Source organism: Dromiciops gliroides, chromosome 2 (genome assembly GCF_019393635.1).
Source record: "Dromiciops gliroides isolate mDroGli1 chromosome 2, mDroGli1.pri, whole genome shotgun sequence".
NCBI classification, from domain to species: Eukaryota; Metazoa; Chordata; class Mammalia; order Microbiotheria; family Microbiotheriidae; genus Dromiciops; species Dromiciops gliroides.
The window spans coordinates 227368779-227382796 of NC_057862.1; positions in this window are offsets into that span (position 1 = coordinate 227368779).

Below are 14018 nucleotides of genomic sequence, written 5' to 3' on the forward strand. Positions count from 1 at the left end.
TTTTCAACTCTAGGCCCAGTTAATTGTCTATCTGTATTGTCTGTCTCAGACATACTGCTGAACGAGCTCTGCAGGGTATTCATTCAGATGGATGTTTTAATGTGGACAATTAATAAGAGGTAGGGGGAAAGGGAACAATCATGTATTAAATGCCTACTATGTGCCAGCACTGTGCTAACTGCTTTATAAATATTGTTTCATTTGATCCTCCCAACAACCCAGAGAGAGAAACCCTGCACTTATTATCCCCATTTTATAATTGAGGAAACTGAGGCAGACAGAAGTTAAATGACTCGCCCATAATCATACAGCTAATAAATGTCTGAGGCCAGACTTGAAATCATATCTTCTTGACTCCAGATCCAGAACTTGATCCACTGTGTCACCTACCTGAAAAACTGACAGAATTCATCCATTTGTTCTTTCCTGTGTGGATGGGCAGGTCAAATACCTCCAAGAGATGACAGTTCTCTTCCCAGACACTTCATGTCTTTGGACACGATGCAATCAGCTCAATATCATCCTCAAACAGAAGCATATAGATCACTTTGACATCTAGAAAGAGTCTTCATCCTCAAACTGGCCTTTATGCTGAAGCTCCTCCATCACAATACTGAATACTTTTGGAGAGAGAATGTCTTCCTTTTTATGCCTTTTTGTAAAATAACTGTTGAAAATACAAAAGACTCAAAAATGTACATTGATAAATACTTAAAACATGGATTCCTATTACTATGCTCTTTTGGGAAGTGGAAAAGAATCCCATAGACTTTTGGAACTGCTAAACAGACTTCACTTTCACCTCTCTCTGCATGGTCTGAGCAGCACATTGAGGATCAGATCTTCTTGCCAGCTAGGACATGGCTTATGCTTTCAAATTCCAAGATAATACTATCACTATCATCTTCTGCTTAGAGAATTATCACAGCTGCAACAAGCTCTTTCTCAAGCCAGTCAAAATTGAGAAACCCATGAACCCTTGATCTCATGGATTATCCTGCAGAGCTAACATCCATGTCTTAGGATAATTATCTGGTCACCTAATTCCAGGGAAAAGAACAAAGAGGAAAAGAACTAATTGAGAATTCTATATCTATGCTGGAGGTCACCTAGGCACACACAGGTTCTCTGTGCCATTGGTCATAGCATATCATGGGTTGCAGATGGGAAAAGAAAGGAAAGAATTCAACCTTCTCCCAAAGCTGAAGTACCAATAAAGATACTTTTTTGCAAAGAAGGAGCCTTTCTTCTTCCTTATTTCTATTAAAGGGGCAGTTATTTGGGGCTTAATCAACAGTCATATTCAACGTAGCCCCTCATGAGAGAAACAGGGAGAACCAGCCAGGCGTTGCTGGAGGCTCATATCCCTTAGCAATGAATCAGAGTACAAGTCCCTCACCACGGAGCCAAAACACAGATTCTTGGGAGCAAATCTGGGGGTTCCTTAGATTACACCTGTTACACTATATAATCAGATATATAATATGTGACCCTTTCAGGTGTGGTAAAAAGTTTTAACAGTCGGTTAGATAATGGAGAGATGCCAGGTTTTTTTTTAGGACCACCCTTTTGGGGAGGAGACAAACAGCATGAGCTATGCACACCAGTCCGCCTGCGACGCACGCCAGATTGCCTGCTGAGCACTCGACTTCTGGAGTGCAAGCTTAAAAGGCAAGGAGAGAACGGAAGTGGGGCCTTTTTTCCCCGCTCCGCTGGTCTCCTGGCTGTGCTGCACAGACAGACGGGGACTGGAGTTTGACTCGGCCCGGCTCTCGGTTAACAGCACCCGCTTGACTCGGTCTCTCGCCCCAAAGGTGGCCTTCCGCTTTTGGTGAGTTTTATACGGAATATAGACTAAGCCTAGATTTTAGACGATTTGTATTGTATTTCTACTTTCCTATCCTTCTAATCAACATCACCTTGTGACTACCATACAATAAAAGCTCTATCTAGAAAACCAGAAGCTTCTTCCATTTACTAGTCTGGGAGATAAATTAAGGGAAAGGTTAAGTAGGGTAGATTTATGATCTAATATCCAATTTTAATCTCACACAAGCTTCCAAAGCTCTTTGCCAGGGTCATACAACTAATAAGTGTCGAAGGTCAGATTAATACTCCCCTGTGGCCAAGTCCTGTGTTTTTCATTCCTCCATGATACCTATTTTGCCCAAAGTTATATTACAAAATGACAATTACAGTGTGGATAGATAGATAGATAGATAGATAGATAGATAGATAGATAGATAGATAGATAGATAGGTAGGTAGATAGGTAGGTAGATTGGTAGATAGATAGATGATAGATGTAGATATATAGCTTTAAAGTTTGCTTCATATAATTTTTTTTTTTTTTTTGCAGGGCACTTGGGGTTAAGTGGCTTGCCCAGGGTCATACAGTGTTAAGTGTCTGAGGCCGGACCCGAACTCAGGTCCTTCTGAATCCAGGGCCAGCGCTCCATCCACTGTGCCACCTAGCTGCCCCCATATAAATTTTTTTATGTTATATATACTTCATATACATTAGAACATTTGACACCCTGTGAGGTAGGTACTATTATACTCATTTTATAGAAGAGGAAATTGAGACTTGGATAGGTTATATGACACCATGATACTAACCAATGTAGGATGTGTCAAGGGTAGAATTGGAATTCAAATTCCAATCAATCCAAATCTGCTAGCTGTGACTTCATTTTTCTGCCTCTACATTAGGTAAACTCCCCAAAAGGACAAAGCACCCCACAGAATTCTTGAATCCATGACCCTATCTATGACTAATGTTCTACTCCCTAAATTTGTGGTTTTAACTTTTAAATATACAAGATGTCTTGAGTAAGCAGGTTATAATGTCAGTGAATGACAAAACTAGAGTCTAGAATGTAGTCTTCTGAGACTACAATTACCTTGAAATGAGTGAACTTTTAAAAAACTAAAGCAAAAAAACAATTCCAGGTTTCAAGGTTTTCCCAAAGCCAACAGGAAGGCTCTAAGAGGGGGCTTAGGGTTCATGAGATAAAATCTAAGAATAATTTTGAAGTCAATGAAATCTTAAAGTCTATAGCACTGTTCCTTCCCTGTTCTGCTCCCCTTTTTCTCTTTTCAGAATCTTCCTCTGGACCCCATTTGGTCCAGAAGAATAAAAATAATTGTTTAAAAATATGTTCATTTTAATATATTTGTAGATTTTCATTTTTAGTCTTTGTATTCCCTAATATCTAGCACAGTACTTGTCACTTAGTAAATGCTTGTTGATTGAACTCTCTCTAATCTCTTTCTCTCTCTTATGGAATCATCCATCCCTTCTCCCCAGCAACCCAAAGTTTAGGTGCTAGACTACAGCAGTAGCTGCCTGATTTGTCTCCCTGCTTCTATTTTGTTTCTTCTCCAATCAATCCTTCACATAGGGCAGCTAGGTAGCACAGTGGATAAAAGCACTGGCCCTGGATTCAGGAGGACCTGAGTTCAAATCCAGCCTGACACTTGACACTTCACTTACTAGCTGTGTGACCCTGGACAAGTCACTTAACCCCCATTGCCCCGCAAAAATAAATAAATAAACAAACAAACAAATAAATAAATAATCCTTCACATAGCTGCCAAAATAATCTTCTTAAGGCACAAGTCTGAAAAAAAATAATAAAAACCTACCCTACTAAAACAACAACAAAAACAAACAAAAACAAAAACAAAGAAAAAAAATTACTTCAGTGGTTCAGAGGCAGCTACATAAAATAGTTGATAGAGGGCTGGTGCTGGTATCAGGAGTTCAAATCTGGCCTCAGACACTAGTTTTGTGACCCTGAGCCAGTCACATAATCTCTATCAGCCTCAATTTCCTCAACTATAAAATGGGGACAATAGCACTTACCTCCCATAGGTGATTGTAAGGATCAAATGAGATATAAGCCTTTAGCACAGTGCCTGGCACAAGTGCTTGTTTCCTCCCTTCCTTTATTTCTAAATTATAAAAAGCTTCAATAGTTTCTGCTGTTGCTTTTGCAAAGTCATGTCCCATTTTGTATTCCATGTTAGAGATATCATAGCATTTGGCATATGCAAAATGGCAATGATTTCAGTAATTTATGAAATGCCTAGAAATTTCCACCCTGAAATGCTTAGAGTTAGATGCAATGAGAATTAATCTATTTTTAAAAAATGAAAAAGGGGATAGCTATGTGGCTCAGTGGATAAGGCACCAGCCCTGGATTCAGGAGGACCTGAGTTCAAATCTGGCCTCAGACACTTGACACCAGCTGTGTGACCCTGGGCAAGTCACTTAACCCCCATTGCCCCGCAAAAAAACAAAAACAACAACAAAAACCAAACAAATAAAAACAGAACTCATCTTCTTTCTTTCTAATGTGCTCCTTTGACACTCACTAGCTGTGTGACCCTGGGCAAGTCATCTAACCCTCATTGCCCTGCAAAAAAAAAAATAGAGAGAGAGAATTAATATATAAATGGAAAAAAAATTCTATACTCTCTATACTGTGAGATTTAAAATTGGATATTAGATCATAAATCTCCCCTCTTTAACCTTTCCCTTAATTTATCTCCCAGACTAGTAAATGGAAGAAGCTTCTGGTTTTCTAGTTAGAGCTTTTATTGTATGGTAGTCACAAGGTGATGTTGATTAGAAGGATAGGAAAGTAGAAACACAATACAAATCGTCTTAAGTCTAAGCTTAGTCTATATTCCGTATAAAACTCACCAAAACCGAAGGCCACCTTTGGGAGAGACTGTATCAAGCTGCATGCTGCTGCTAACCACAAGCCGGGCCCACTCAAACTCTCATCAGCATCAGCCTGTGCAGCGTAGTCAGGAGACCAGCAGAGCAGGAAAAAACTCCACTTCCGTTCTCTCCTTGCCTTTTAAGTTCGCACCCTGGAAGTCGAGTGCGTAGCAGGCAGTCTGACGTACGCAGCAGGCAGACTGGCGTGTGTAGCTCATGCCGTTGGTCTCCTCCCCAAAAGGGTGGTCCTTCAAAAACTGGTGTCTTTCAGTTATCCTAACCGACTGTTAAAAAACTTTCATATTTTTTTACCACAATACATTCCTGGTCTTGTTTGTAGACAGTGAAAAAGTTCAAGGTTTGAATTTCCAAGTATTCTGCTAGGATGTATTCTTTAAACAAAGTTTATCATTTCCCGGCACTATGACACAAACTACAGCATTTGGCTCCAATTTCTTCTTTCCTATTAGATTCACCAGGGTTGTTTTGTGCCTCTCGGATATCTAATCTTCATCTCTCGCATCCCTTTGCTTCAACTTTTTTAAAATCATAAGCCTCGTGACCTAATTATCTCCTTTAGTTCAAAATCTCCTTGGCTTCTCTGAGTGGAGCCAAATGCACTCTCAGTGACCATTATGACTTTGCCAAGGCCTTGAACTAGCAGTCAAGACATCAGCCACCTAGTGTAATCACTCAAATGTACAGCCGAAAGCAGAGAGAGAGAAGGGATAAATATGTTCAATATAATTAAAAACAACAACTAGCAAAGCTTCTTCCCTGGTTTAATGGTGAAATGTATCAGTTCAAACTAATTAGTTTTGGAGGGACTACTAATAAATCCTAATATTTCTCAAAGAGAAATGGCTTGTAATTTAATTTTTATTAAGCTGTTACTAAAGTTTATGCTAATTAAATTTGGACTTCAATAGCAATTAATCCCAGGTACAATTTAAAAGTGTAAATAATGCAATAAAGCAAATAATTCTGGATTTCTCTCATAGAAGCATTAGGCAGGATGGGATCGGGGGGACAAGTGTATGTGTGCACCCACATATGTAAGAATGTGTGTAAAAGAATGAGGAATAGTGAGGCAAAGAACATACCAGTCTCTAAATCTCGCTGGAGGACAAGGTATTTCATATTTTATGAGCATAGCTATGTTCTGCGTGTATTTCCTACAGAGAATGATTCCTCCATTGTAAATGTTGAAGGTTAGCTCTTGAGGTGTCTTCTATGAACAAATGACTTGTCAAGGCCTGCCCCTGGGAATAAGATGAAATAAATAGCATGAAGGAGCAGGAGAATCTCCAAGGACAATAGGAGTACTGCTGAAGGGCATCTCAGCTTTGTATGCTCCTGGAGTTGCCTTATCCAAACTGCTTTCCCATTTCTCTCTCACATGTGAAAACATACATGCTCACAAATGCATATACTCTTCCTGGGAGAAGAGTCTGCCTGTGTATCTACTGATTCCTTTCAAGTCTATCTACAGCCCAGGTAAATATTTTGAAGTTTTATTACACAGGTTTAAAAAGTTTGCCAGGCAAAATCTCATACAGGTAACAATAGGGGGCTAAAATTGTAAAAGGAAGGGCTGGATAGACTGTGTACCTGCCAAAGTAATTAGGTTCTGCAGCTTATCCCTGGAGTCCCACAGCAGATGATTAGCTTAAGAGGAAGTCTTTCTATTACTTTGGCATATAACTCCCAACTGTAAAGAGTTCACATAAGATAGTTGTGGCATTAACCATATATTCTCAGTGAGAAAATGAAAAAAAAATGTACCAAATATTCAATGAGGTTTCTAGCAACCCCAAGATTTCTGTTGTTGGTGTCATTTAATTATTTCAGCCATGCCTGACTTTTCATGACCCAATTTGGGGTTTTCTTGGTAAAGATACTAGAGTGGTCTGCCATATCCTTCTCCAGTTCATTTTATAGGTGAAGAATCTGAGGCAAACTGGGTTAAGAAACTTGGCCAGGGTCACAAAGCTAGTTAAGTATGTAAGGCCAGATTTGTACTCAGAAAGATGAGTCTTCCTGACTCCAGGCCCTGCACTCTACCCATTGTGCCACCTAGCTGCCCTCATACAAATGAGTTAGCATATGTAAAGTTCTTTGCACACCATTAGACACTATATAATTGCTCTGTTGTTGTTGTTGTTGTTGTTATGCACCCATGTCTTTTGTTGAATTTTCTATGTTTAAAATGTAATAGGAAATGGAAAACCAGTTTTCCAAAATGGGAGTAATGTTTTGAGGGAATTTTATAGCAGAGAAGTGATGGCTTTTAAATGGTCAATGTTTTCCTAATTTGATGAACCTGTAATGGTATCAACGTAAGTTCTCTCTCCAGTGATGAAGAGCACAACCAATTCATGACAAAAAATCTTATTCAATTCTGTAACGATTGGAATGATGCCACCTGCTGGAGACTGACTGTAGAAGAGTTCTGCCCATGAAGTGAAGGTCTTTGAGGGCAAGACCAGGAGTCTTTTGTTTGGCATCAGGAAGTGACGTTGGCTAGTGGGAGGAAGAAGGAAGAGGCTGGCACTCGGTCTCACTCTCTTTCCTGGGGACGCTGGTGGAGAGCGGAGCTAGAAAAGCTCTCTCCCTTTAATAGATAGGAATCTAGGCCTTTTCTTCTCTCTCTTTATCAAATTCTTATTCTCCTTAATAAATGCTTAAAAGTCTAACTCTTGCTAAAGCTTATAATTTATTGGTGACTACTCATTAGATATTTTAGATAGTTTAGCTAGAATTTTAGCCCTTAACAATTCTATTGGTCAAATATAAGATCAAGATATGAAGGACTGCCTCAGATGCAAAAGATCTGAATTTGAATACTGGTTCTGACATTATTAGTTGTATAAACCTAAGCAATTCATTTTTTTTCTTCAACTGTAGTGTCTTCAGTCATAAAATGGAAATAATAATTTCTTATTTTTCTCTCAAAGGATTGTTTTGAAGAGAGCATTTTATAAGTCTTAAAGTACTATATAAGTGGGAATTATTGTTAAAGAACCAAATAGCTATCTAAAATTTGATGTAAGGGACTTATAATGGCTACCACCACTAGTCTAGCAATGCCCCCCAATGATCTGAAAGCAGTAACTGGCCTGTGGATTCACTTACTAAGCTAAGTTTATCCAAACTAGAAGTTATTGTGGCATCTTTGTTGTTGCTCCTGCTTAGAATGCCCTCTCATACTTCCTTCCACCTGCCCAAGTCCTATGAAATCCATTAAATGTGGTTTTCTTTCATGAAATCTTACCCAGCCATTCTTAGTTTTGTTTTTTGTTTTGTTTTGTTTTGTTTTGTGGGGCAATGAGGGTTAAGTGACTTGCCCAGGGTCACACAGCTAGTAAGCGTCAAGCGTCTGAGGCCAGATTTGAAGTCAGGTCTTCCTGAACCCAGGACTGATGCTTTATCCACTGTGCCACCTAGGTGCCCCCTTACCCAGCCATTCTTGTTCAACTCTGTCATGTCAGGAGTTGGACTTTGTGTGAGATAGTTCCTTTAAAAAGGATGATTTGGTACCACATCCTCATACATAGGAGAAAAAAGCCAGGCACCAACAATCATGTCAATAACACTTTAAATCCATCAAGAACTAACTTTGTGTGATTTTATGCAACTTCCCTAAGTTTTGTTCCTTGAATGATCATTTTGAACCTTCCCTGCTTATCTATCCTTTTTGGATTGGCCTGCTCTTCTTAGTTCATTTTTCTCCCTGTCTCCAGTCTCCCTAGAATAAGGAAAGAAGAAGCATTTATTAAGTACCTACTATGTGCCTGGCACTGTGCTAAATGCTTACAAATATTATCTCATTTGATAGGGTAGCTAGGAGGCAGTGTAAATATAGTACTAGGCTTCAAGCAGGAAAACCTGAATCTGATTTTTGCCACCACTGTGTGACCACAGTTAAGTCTCAGCCTCAGTTTCCTCATGTATAGATTGGGACAATAATAGCATCTATCTTCCAGAGTTGTAAGGATCAAATGACATGACATTAGCATATGTATGGTGTTTTGCAAACAATAGCATGATTAATTCAGCTTCCACACAGTTGTCAAATGGATATTCCCAAAGCACAGGTCAATCTGACCATGCCTCTCTCCAATTCAAAGTTCTTACCAGGTTAAAATACAAACCATTCTGTTAGACATTTAAAGTCCTTCACAATCTCATTCCAGCATTTTTTCAAGGCTCATGAAACATTATTCCTTTTCGTGCAGTCTATCTTCCAGGCAAAGTAGACTACTTGTTCCTTCTCATCTATTACATTCTAATAAAAATATATGTTCTTGAAGAGAGGGACTGTTTAATTTTGGTTTTAGGTTCCTGGGGTCGAGCAGAGTATCTGACACAGTGAACATTTCACAAATGCCTGTTGAATGGATGAATGAGTGAGTGAATGAAAAAGCATCTATTAGATTCCTCTGTGATAGGGATTATACTAAGGAGTGGGAATATAAATGTAAAAGTGAGACAGTCCCTGATCTCAAGGAGTTTATATTCTAATAGGGTTTGACAACACATTTAGTCGAGTGATGGCCAGGGAAGGGAGTTTTGGTACAAGGAGTCACAAGGATGATGCCTGGATGTCAAGTGACATGACTTCTCTATAATCAATATTAGTATTGATATGATTACTGTTCTAGGTCAAGAAGTGAAAAGTAGTGGAACAGGGTATGCAAGAGGTATAGGAAATAGCAAGATAGCCCAGGTAAATGACTAGCTAGAAAGTGAAACATGGTCTACTCTGGGCCTAAGTATAGTTGGTCAAATTGCTTTGTGGAGAGGAGAGGAGAGTCTGAGGGGACAAAAGAAAAAGGCATGTCTGTGTAACATAGCAAAAGGTCAAATAATCATAGCAACAAACTGTATCTGGAGGCAAAGACAAATTCAAGGTTAAAGTCAAAATAGCAAGTCAGTCACTAGGAGACAAAGCAAATCAAAGGCAAGAATCCAAAGCAGTACCATATTCTGGAGGGTGCGGTGTAATTTACTCCATTCAAATGATAGGAGCATCTGCTGCTTTTAAGCTAGAAAGTATGGAGCTAGTCTCACCTCCCCAATCTAATTGATGAACTACTGCTGCCATTGGTATAGGTTTGCCTGTGCAGTCTACTAAATGGGAGGCAGCTGTGTTAGGACCAGCTCCAGATATTTTTATTTCCCTCCTAGCACCTAGAATAGTACTAGGCATACACCAGATGGTGAATAAATATTTGTTGTTGCTGTTAAATGCTGCAGAAAGCTATAAAATGAAAGATGCCCAGAAGGAGCCCCTGACCTGACACTTCTTGTATCTATACTTCTCATGGAATTTGGGCAAGTTCTTTTCACATTGTTAAATGAGATCACCTCATGCCAAATCTGTTGAGGGCCAATTATCTCAAGATCTTACAAGAGGTCTGATAGACCATCCTGCTAATTGAACAAACGCATTTTTCCCCCATGTGTACAAACATAATAAAAAAGATGCAATGGGGACAACCAAGCTCATAAAGCACCAGAGGACATTCCTAGCTCATCACAAACATAAACACATCAAAAATATTATTTTTGTTGGTTTTGATCTAACCTGATTTTCCTCCCAAGTTCTACTTATGACTCCCTGGACTTCTTTTTTCTACTGCATCCAACAGCCATATCCCCTAGGAAGATGCCTCTGCTGACATATCTAGCAGCCTTCTCACCTTAAAAGATTTCTCTCCCTCTGCAGACCCTTCTTCTGATTGGTCAGTTTTCCCCAAACTTCCATTTTCAGGAAGTACCCCAGCCAGGCAAGTTCACTCTTTCATTCTTCTTCAGGCATCACTCCACTCATTTCTCTACCATGTCCCAACACAGATGCTTTCTTTCCCCTACTCATTTCCCTCCACTCATTTCAGCTTCCTTTTATGTGTTATTTTGCTCCATTTGAATATAATCTCCTTAAAGACAAGGACTGTCTTTCTCTTTGCTTAATCTTTGTATTGTTAGTATTTAGCACAGTGCCTGGCACAGAGCACTCAATAAATGTTTATTAACTTAATATAGATGGGCATTTTCCCTGAAACTTAATAGTGTTAGAGAGTTGTCTGAGGCATTGAGAAGTTCAGTTACATATCCAGTGCCACACAGCCAGTAGGGAGGAAAATCAAGACTTGAAACCAAATCTTCCTGACTCAAAAACTAAGTCTCTATTAGTACAATGAATTTTGATATATTCACAATATTTTTTTTTTCAAATGAGACAAAAACTAATTTCTAAAATGGAGATGACAATGGGCCCAGTCTATACCTACATCCGCCTACCTTGACAGAAGGTCAAGTGAAATCACCAATGTATCATAGGGTAAAAAAAGAAAAGGAAGTCTCTGACCACTGAAAGAGCAGACATCTGTATCCTTCTGACCTCAGAGAAAGTGAAGAACTATTATGCTTCCACAGAATTCAGAGTCAAAAGAAAACTCATTTCAAGAAAGCAACCCTTAAAAATGTCTTTCTTGACAGTTCGCCTGTCTATCACCTGCTTATGATTATCCTCATTTTTGAGATGAAAACAGGTAAATAGAAATTAAATGACTTCACCATGTCTACACAGTGCCTGAGGTTGGATCTGAACTCAGATCTTCCTGACTTGAAACCCAACGCTTTATTCACTGCAACACCAATTTTTTTTTTTGGTGGGGCAATGAGGGTTAAGTGACTGGCCCAAGGTCACACAGCTAGTAAGTGTCAAGTATCTGAGGCCAGATTTGAACACAGGTCCTCCTGAATACAGGGCCAGTGCTTTATCTACTGTGCCACTTAGCTGTCCCTACACCAACTTTCTTATTGTGTGATTTTGTGTCCACTTCTGGAGTGTTGTGTTCAGTTCTGGACGCAAGATCCACTCAGAGTTTTAAGAAAAATATTTACTTTGGCTCAGAGTTGTGAGAAATCAGTTGTTCATTTTTGAATGTGACAAGCCATAGTAAGTTGTTGCAAATGAAGAAACGCTTATATGCTTCAACAATACATACAGATAAAGAATTGAACTGGCATTTTAAGTTAATAACTTGGGAAATATGAACACCAGAGTTCTCCTATAATTATGAGACAAAATATAATTTGTCTGATTCAGAGGCAGAAGATGAAAATATGTTTACCAATCACAAACTTGTCTGCTTAGAAGTAGAAAATCAGAGAGGTCACCCAACAGATTAGGTTGGTGGAGACATTGTGCCCACTGAGGTGTTAGTCAAGCACAGTATGAATCAGTTCAACCTAGCAATGTGAGCATCTGTTCAGCACAGAAACTACATTCATTTAGAAACTTTTATGGACTGAGGCAGAAAAAAAGACAAAGACGTTTTCAGTTTCAGAGTTGTGAATTAGCCTGAATGCATGGGTTTTCTTCATTCGTGTACTTCCTTAAAACATCTGTAAGTATGTGCCCACTCTCCATCCTCCCCCCAAGAATGAGTGAATTGGACAGAAAACATCACCCAGATTTATATGTGAATTGTAATATACTTATTATTTCTGCATTTGCTTGAATGAGTACCTGTGAAACTATTATTTTTTTTACCTTATTAGTAAGTATATTATGTTTAAGATATGCAAGTGTGATTATTGTAAGTGGCTGCTTTGCATAAATAAAAGCACCTTGGTGAGGATTCGAAAGCTAAAATGCTAAGTAAGGGGAGTGGAGGATGGTTTGGAGAGGGAAAAGATTTGGGACAGTGAGATCAAACAGAAAAGTAGTTCAATAGTCCAAAAGAGAAGCAATGGGTGCCTTCACCAAAGTGGACTTGAACTCTATAAGAGATACTGTAAGGGCAAAACCAGCAAGATTTGGCAGTGAATCCCATGTGCATGTTTGGGTGAGAATCAAGAATTTTGAAGAAAAATGGAGGGATCCTCAACAGTAAAGGAAAAACTGAGAAGAATGACCAATTTGAGGGTAAAGATAATGAATTATGTTTTGGATGTATTGAGCTTGAGACATCTATAAGGTGGTGGGAGACTGAGGTTCATGAGGGAAAGGCTGTTATAACTTCTCCAGGTTAAATATTACAAGTTCTTCCAACCCATCTTCAAATGTCATCAACTAGAGTAACTTCTCTATTATTACTGAACTTCTCTATATGTTGTCTCACTTAATTTTGCCCTTCTTTTTTTTAATGCAACAAATATATATTGTTTTGATTTTTGTTGTTTAAATAATAATAAACATTTTTATTTAAAATTTTGAGTTCCAAATTCCATCCCTCCTTCCCTCCCTCCCCTCTCCCCTGCCTAAGGCAGTAAGCAATCAAATATAGGTAATGTAAAACATTACCATATTAGTCATTTTGTATGAGAAAACTTGAATAAAAGAAAAAAATTAAATAAAGTGAAAATAGCATGCTTCATCAGTTCTTTCTTTGGAAATGGATAGTATGCTTTATCATTAGTTTTTTGGAATTGTCTTGGATCATTGTATTTCTAAGGAAAGGTCATTCACAGTTCTTCATCAAACAATATTTCTGTCACTCTGCATGATGTTCTCCTGGATCTGCTCACTTCATTATACATCAGTTCATACAAGTCTTTCCAGGCCTTTCTGAAATTCTCCTGTTTGTCATTTCTTATAGAACAATAATATTCCATCACAATCATATACCACAGCTTTTTTAGCCATTCCCCAATTGATGGGCATTACTCTGATTTCTAATTCTTAGCCACAACAAAAAGAGCTGCTATAAATGATTTTTTGTTTGTTTTGGGGTTTTTGGATTTTTTACAAATAGGTCTTTTTCTCTTTTGGGGGATGTCTTTGTGATATAAACCTAACAGTGGTATTGCTGGATCAAAGGGCACACACAGTTTGGTTGCCCTTTGGGAATAGTTCTAAATTGTTCTCCAGAATGGTTGGAACATTTCACAACTCCACCAACAGCGAATTAGCATCCCAGTTTTCCCACATACCCTCCAACATCCAATATTTTCCTTTTCTGCTATATTTGCCACTCTGTTAAGTGTGAGGTGATACCTCAGAATTGTTTTAATTTGCATTTCTCTGATCAATAGCGATCTAGAACATTTTTTCACATGACTATAGATAGCTTTGATTTCTTTGTCTGAAAACTGCCTGTTCATATCCTTTGACCATTTGTTATTTGGGAATGGCTTGTATTCTTATAAAATTGACTCAGTTCTTTATATATTTGAGAAGTGAAGCCTTTATCAAAGATACTTATTTCAAAAATTATTTCCCAGTTTTCTGATTTCCTTATAATCTTTAACATTAGTTTTGTTTGCAAAAAAGC